This window comes from Chrysochloris asiatica, unplaced genomic scaffold (genome assembly GCF_000296735.1).
Source record: "Chrysochloris asiatica unplaced genomic scaffold, ChrAsi1.0 scaffold00339, whole genome shotgun sequence".
Classification (NCBI taxonomy): Eukaryota; Metazoa; Chordata; class Mammalia; order Afrosoricida; family Chrysochloridae; genus Chrysochloris; species Chrysochloris asiatica.
The window spans coordinates 484,404-490,935 of NW_006408857.1; positions in this window are offsets into that span (position 1 = coordinate 484,404).

Consider the following 6,532-nt stretch of genomic DNA (forward strand, 5'->3'; position numbering starts at 1 on the left):
AGACTGCAAAGTCGTTTGAACTGCAACGTCAGTGGTTCGAGCTCACCAGCTGCTCCTTGGAAACCTTATACAGAGTCACTATAGGTCTGAATCGACTCGATGGCACTTAACAACAACAACAAAATATTTAGATAGGATAATTAGATAAGATAATTAGATAGGCAATGATGATGACGAACTTTGAATCTCATTAAAACCCCTGAAAATGTCTTGTCTGTGATATCAGCTTCTTCTCTAAAAATAAAATAGTTTTACCCAGTAAAAATAAATAAAAAGGAGCAAACCTTTCAGTGACTTTATTTAATGCAGTTGACTTGCAAGGAATTTCAGTGTCTTCTCTTTCCCTACCCCAACATCCCTCTTTACTTCCATGCCCAAAGGATAGTTAGATCCAATCAGAGCCCCTATGAATAAAACAGGCATGATCTTTGTCCTTGTGAAACTTACAGTTCAAGTAAACCAAGTATCTAATACGATTGTGAGAGCTGACATGACTCACCTAAGATATGAAGAGAGTTAATGGTAGAGCCAGTTTGATCAATTCTCCTTAGATGTCTTTATGTTTCTTAGCATTTCATCCTCTATTCTCTTTGCCACCTGAATGGTTTTCTCTACATTTACAAGAGCAGAGATGACTAGTTTTGGGCTACTTTATAGCACAGTGTATTAAGCATTAGGCTGATAACCAAAAGGTTGGTAACTAGAAACCAGAACGGATCCCACAAATCACTCCATGGGAGGAAAGATGAAGTACTCTGCTTCTGTAAAAATTTACAGTCTCTGAAACCCTGTATAGGGTGGCTATAAATTGGCATCGAACCTATCACGATAAGTTTGAATTTCTGGAGTGATGCTGACACTTCCCGAAATGGATTTTGCAAAAGGAATTAGAGCAATAAAAGGGATACAATATGAAATGTCTTTTAACTTTTCAGAAAACTTGGATCTTCTGGAATTGTATGCTGAAGAGAGTTGTTAGCTAAATGTTAAAATCATTTCTCATTTCATTATTCTGAAAAAACTAAGAGAAGCAAACTAGTTACGTGAAACAAACTCCATGGAAGGAAGGAAGACTATACTGACATTTCATTGTAGGCATTGTCATAAGAAAAGAAAAAAATAGAAAAGACCATCATAAATGAAGGATTACTGGTTTTCATATGAATTTCAATTAACAGTGACTATTACTTAACAGTGAAAAATAACAATCTGTTGATGTTATTAGGTGCCGTCAAGTCAATACCCACTCCTAGGGACCTTATGCACAACCAAAAAACACTGCCTGATCCTGTACCAATCTCACGATCCTTGCTATGTGTGAGCCTTTTCTGCTGTCACTGGATCAATCCTTCTCATTGGGTGTCTTCCTCTTGTTTGCTGACCCTCCACTTTACCAAAAATGATGTCCTTCTCCAGGAATTGGTCTCTCCTGATACTATGTTCTAAGTATGAGAGATTAAGTCTGGCCATCCTGGCTTCTAGGAAACATCTGACTATACTGCTTCCAACACAGTTTTTTTGTTCTTCTGACAGTCCATAGCACTTTTAATATTCTGCTCCAACACCACATCTCAAATGCATCAATTCTTCTACTATCTTCCTAATCCATTCCCTAAATTTCACATGCATATAAGGCCATGAAAATACCATGTCTTGGGTCAGTCACACTTTAGTCCTCAAACTGGCATCTTTGCTCTTGAACACTTTAAAGAGGTCTTGTGCAGAAGATTTGCCTAATGCAACATGTCATTTGATCTTTTACTGCTGCATACATGAGTGTTGACAAAATGAAGTCTGACAACTTCAATCATTTCTCAATTAATCTTGATGTTATTTATGGGTCTAGTGGTGGGTTTTTGTTTTTCTTTTTTCTTTATATTGAGGTGCAATCCATGTGAAGCCTGTGATCTTTGATCTTCATCAGGAAATAGTTTAAGTCCTCTTTGCTTTCAGTAAGCAAGGTTATATAATCTGTATATCACAGATTGTTGATGAATCTTCCTCCAATCCAGATGCCACGTTCTTCATATAATACATCTTTTTGGGTTATTTGCTCAGCATACAGATTGAACAAGTGTGGTAAAAAAAATACAGCCATGGTTCACAATTTCTTAATTTTAAACTATTCAATGTCCCCTTGCGGTGTTAGAACAGTTGCCTCTTGGTCTATGCACAGGTTCCTCAAGAGCACAATTAAGTGTTCTGGAATACTCATGCTCTATAGTGTTGTCCATAGCTTGTCATGAGTCACATATTCAAAAGCGTTTGCATAGTCAATAAATCACTGGTAAACATCTTTCTAGTATTCTCTGCTTTCAGCCAAGATCCATCTGATTCTATCAATGATATCCCTCATTCCATGTCCTCATATGAAATCGGCTTGAGCCTCTGGAAATTCTATAAGGGGCTGTCAAGTTGCAGCCATTATGAATTATCTTTAGCAAAGTTTACCTTGCATGCTATATTAATGATACAGTCTTGTGATGTCCATATTTTGTTCGGTCACCCCTCTTTGGAATGGGCACAAACATGGTTCTCTTCCAATCAGTTGGCCATATTTCTTGGCATAGATAAGTGACTGCTTCTAGTGCTGCATCACTTTGTTGAAATATTTCTATTTGTATTCCATCAATTCCTGGAGCATTATTCTTGGCCAATTCCTTCAGTGTACATTGGATTTACTCCTTCAGTATCACTGGCTCTTGGTTATATGCTACCACTTTAAATGGTTGAATATCAATCATTTCTTTTTGATACGGTGACTCTGTATATTCCTTCAGTCTTCTTTTGATGCTTCCTGCATCATTCAATATTTTGCCCATTTGTTATTGTCAGGTGCCTTCGAATCAGTTCTGACCCATAGTGACTCTGTATAGAGTTTCTAAGGGCCATCTGGTGAGGTTGAACCACGGACCTTGCAGTTCAAACAGCTTTGCAATCTCATACATTAACCCACAGAGTCACACCAGGACTCCGTTTTGCCCATAGAATCCTTCAATACTGTAAATCAAGGTTTGGATTTTTCCTTCAGTTCTTTCAACTTGAGAAATGGATGTTCTGCCATTTTGGTTTTCTAACTCTAGGTTTTTGCATATTTCATTATAATATTTGATTGTGTCTTCTAGAGCTGCCCTTGGAAAATTTCTGCTAAGCTCTTTTACCTCCTCATTTCTTCCTTTTGCTTTAGCATCTCTATGTGCACAGCAAGATTCAAAGTCTCTTCTGACATCCATTTTGGTCTTTTCCTTCTTTCTTGTCTTAATTATCTTTTGCTTTCTTCTTGTATGATGTTCTTGATGTCATCCTACAATGCTTCCGGTTTTCCAAAATTAATGTCTAATGCATCTAATCTGTTCTTGAGATGATCTTTAAATTCAGGTAGGATATGTTCAAGGTCATATTTTGGCTCTTGTGGATTTGTTTTAACTTTCTTCAGCTTCAGCCTAAATTTGCATTTGAGCAATTCATAGTGTGTTCCACAGTTTGCTCCTGGCCTTGTTTGGGCTGATGATATGGGACTTTCCACCATCTCTTTCCTGAAGACGTAGTTTATTTGATTTCTGTGAATTCCATCTGGTGAGGTCCATGTGTATAGTCATTTGTATGTTATTTAAAAAGGTATTTGCAATTAAGAAGTCATTGATCTTGCAAAATTCTGTCATGTGATCTCCAACATAGTTTCTATCTCCAAGGCAATGACTCATCTTTACTCTTTATTTTCAACCCTTGCTTTCCTATCACCAGTAATTATTAACATAACTTGATTATATATTTGGTCAATGACAGCTTAATGTACACAAAAGTTATGGGGCAATTACTTATTCTTTCAATTTTTATTAAAACAAAAGAAAACGTTCCTTTCTTCAGTTAGCTTACCCTCTACTGAGTGACATAAATAGGCTAGAGAGTCATGAAACCCATCTACTCTTTCTGAACATACAGGAAGACTACATTACCCAGCATCCTTTGTATTTAAGCAAAGGCCATGTGATTATATTCTGGACAATTGGATATGAGAAGTTCTTATGTGGCACTGTAGGATAAGCACTGGACTGCTTATTACAAAGATGATGGTTCAAACCCACTTCTTGAAAAGCTATACAATGTCACTGTACAGAGTCAGAACCCAGGGCACTAACAATAACAACAATGGGATATAGAAAAAAGTAAGGAGCATCACATATTTCTGGTTATAAAATTCCATACAGAATCATCCATCCTCTACTTTTCAAACATATTATGGTGACCATGTATTGAATACGGGGCATGAAACATTGGAAGAAAATTTATCTTAACATCACTATTTAGAAGAAAGATGAAACATCCTGAGTACTTTCACTGTAATATGGTCTATCCCAATTAAAGAAGTTTCGGTAACTCATTTAAAAGCCAAATGTGTGCTTGTGTGTGTGTCCTCCACCCAACTAGAATTACCTTGATTAAAAAAGTGCCTGGTGGCACAGTGGGTCAAGTGTTAGAATGAAGGGTAGACAGTTGGAACCTACTAGCCGCTATATGGGAGAAAGATGTACTGAATGTTTCCATCAAGATTGTTGCTTTTGTTGTCAAGTGCCATTGAGTCAGTTCCAACTCATAGTGACTCTGTATAGAATTTCCAAGGATCAGCTGGTCAGTTTGAACCATTGACCTTGGGGTTCAAACTGACCTTGAAGTCGAGTGCTTATCCTATCATGCCACATGGCATTGTAAACCCTTTGGAGTTGTTCTTCTCTAGTCTATAGGGACACTATACCTCACAATTGACTCACAGCAATGGGTCATGACCCTCAGGGTGGGTCAGTGGTAGAATTCTTGATTGTTATAACGGGCACCCAGATTTGATTCCCCAGCTATGTCGTGCATGTACAGCCACCAGCCATCTGTTAGTGGGGGCTTATGTGTTGCTATGGTACTGAGTAGGTTTCATTGAAGCTTCTAGACTAAGAAGAAATTGGAAGAAAATCCTGGCAATCTACTTCTAATAATCAGCCAATGAACACCTTATGCATCACAGCCTCTTATGCAGTGTTTTGTTTTGTTACACATAAGTATCAACCAGATGGCAGCTAACAACAACCCCCAGGAAGTGAATCTAGTGGAAAACTATTGTGGTGCAATATTTGTTAGACTAATGTAAAATTTGAAACTCTGTAAAAAGGGGATTATGCCATAGGAAGAGAGTTGAATTTGAAAGGAGCTGAATGTGGAGCAGAAAGTTAAAAAGGCTCCCATCATTTTCTTCTATGAGTTTTTGCCATCTTGTGGTGGGTAAAACAATACCACATGTTTAGTGTATAAGTGTTGGACAAGCAAGCACTTCCCAAAGGTCAGGCTTTGCTAGTCTAAAACTTGCATAAACTTTACTTTCTTCAAAGCACGGATGATCAAAAATTCCTACTTTGTAGAACTTATTATGCTATTAAATTTGTAAGTATTTGCTTCCTCCCTAAACTGTAAAACCCATTGCTCTGGATTCAATTTCAATCCATGAGAATAGAACAGCCTCATAGGGTTTCCCAGGCTATGAATATTTATGGAAAAAAACTAAAGCATCTTTTTCCCTTGGAGCCACTGATGGGCTTGAACCACAGAACTTCCATTTAACCGCAGAGAATTCAACCAGCAGGGATCCCCTAAACTTTAACCCCAAGAAATCCAGCTCCATATCAGTTCTTGTTCACTAGTGTACTCTAGCTTTGCTCAAGCATAGCCCCATATATTCATCTAGCACAACTATCTATACATGATGCAACGTGCTCTATTCTGACTCACACCAGGCACATCTGATGGAGCACAACTGTCCCATATGGGGGTTCATTACTGTAATCTTTACAGAAGAAGATGGCCAGGTCTTTCTCCCTGTGGAAGCCCTATGTAGGCCGAAACCCCCAGTCTTTCAGTTAGCAGCACAGCACTTAACCATCATGCTACCAGAGTTCCTACCGAGCATATTAGCATCTTATACCTATTTGTCAGTTCAAATATTCTAAATCACCTCCAAATTATTTCTTAAAAAATGTTTTAAAAACAAGGTATAAAACAGTGTTACAATATCATCCCATTAACCTGGGTCTGTGTATTTAATAACATGTTCATGTGACTGATGTTGTTCAGTGCTGTTAAGTTAGTTCTGATTCATAGCCACCATCAACCCTGTGGTTCAAACCACCCTTTCAGTCCAGTGCTATATCCTACAGTGCCACACTAGTACTCCATATATAACCTGATAAATAGATTGAACACTTTTTTAATGCACTTAAAAAAAATTCCCTGAACCTGTCCTCTCAATGTTGGATAGTTTACACAAACATTTGAATGGATATAGCTATACAAATGCATGTATAATTAAATTATGTTTCACTTTTATATGTGTAAAGTATATAAAGATATATGTGTAAAGTGTAAAGTATTCAACAAGATATAGGACAAGCATTTTACTATCTTGTCAGGAGTGTTCAAGGAAGAGGACCTGCAATCATGAGTTTACAATAATTAGATGGCACATTGCTGACATAAACGCTGCAATAAAATA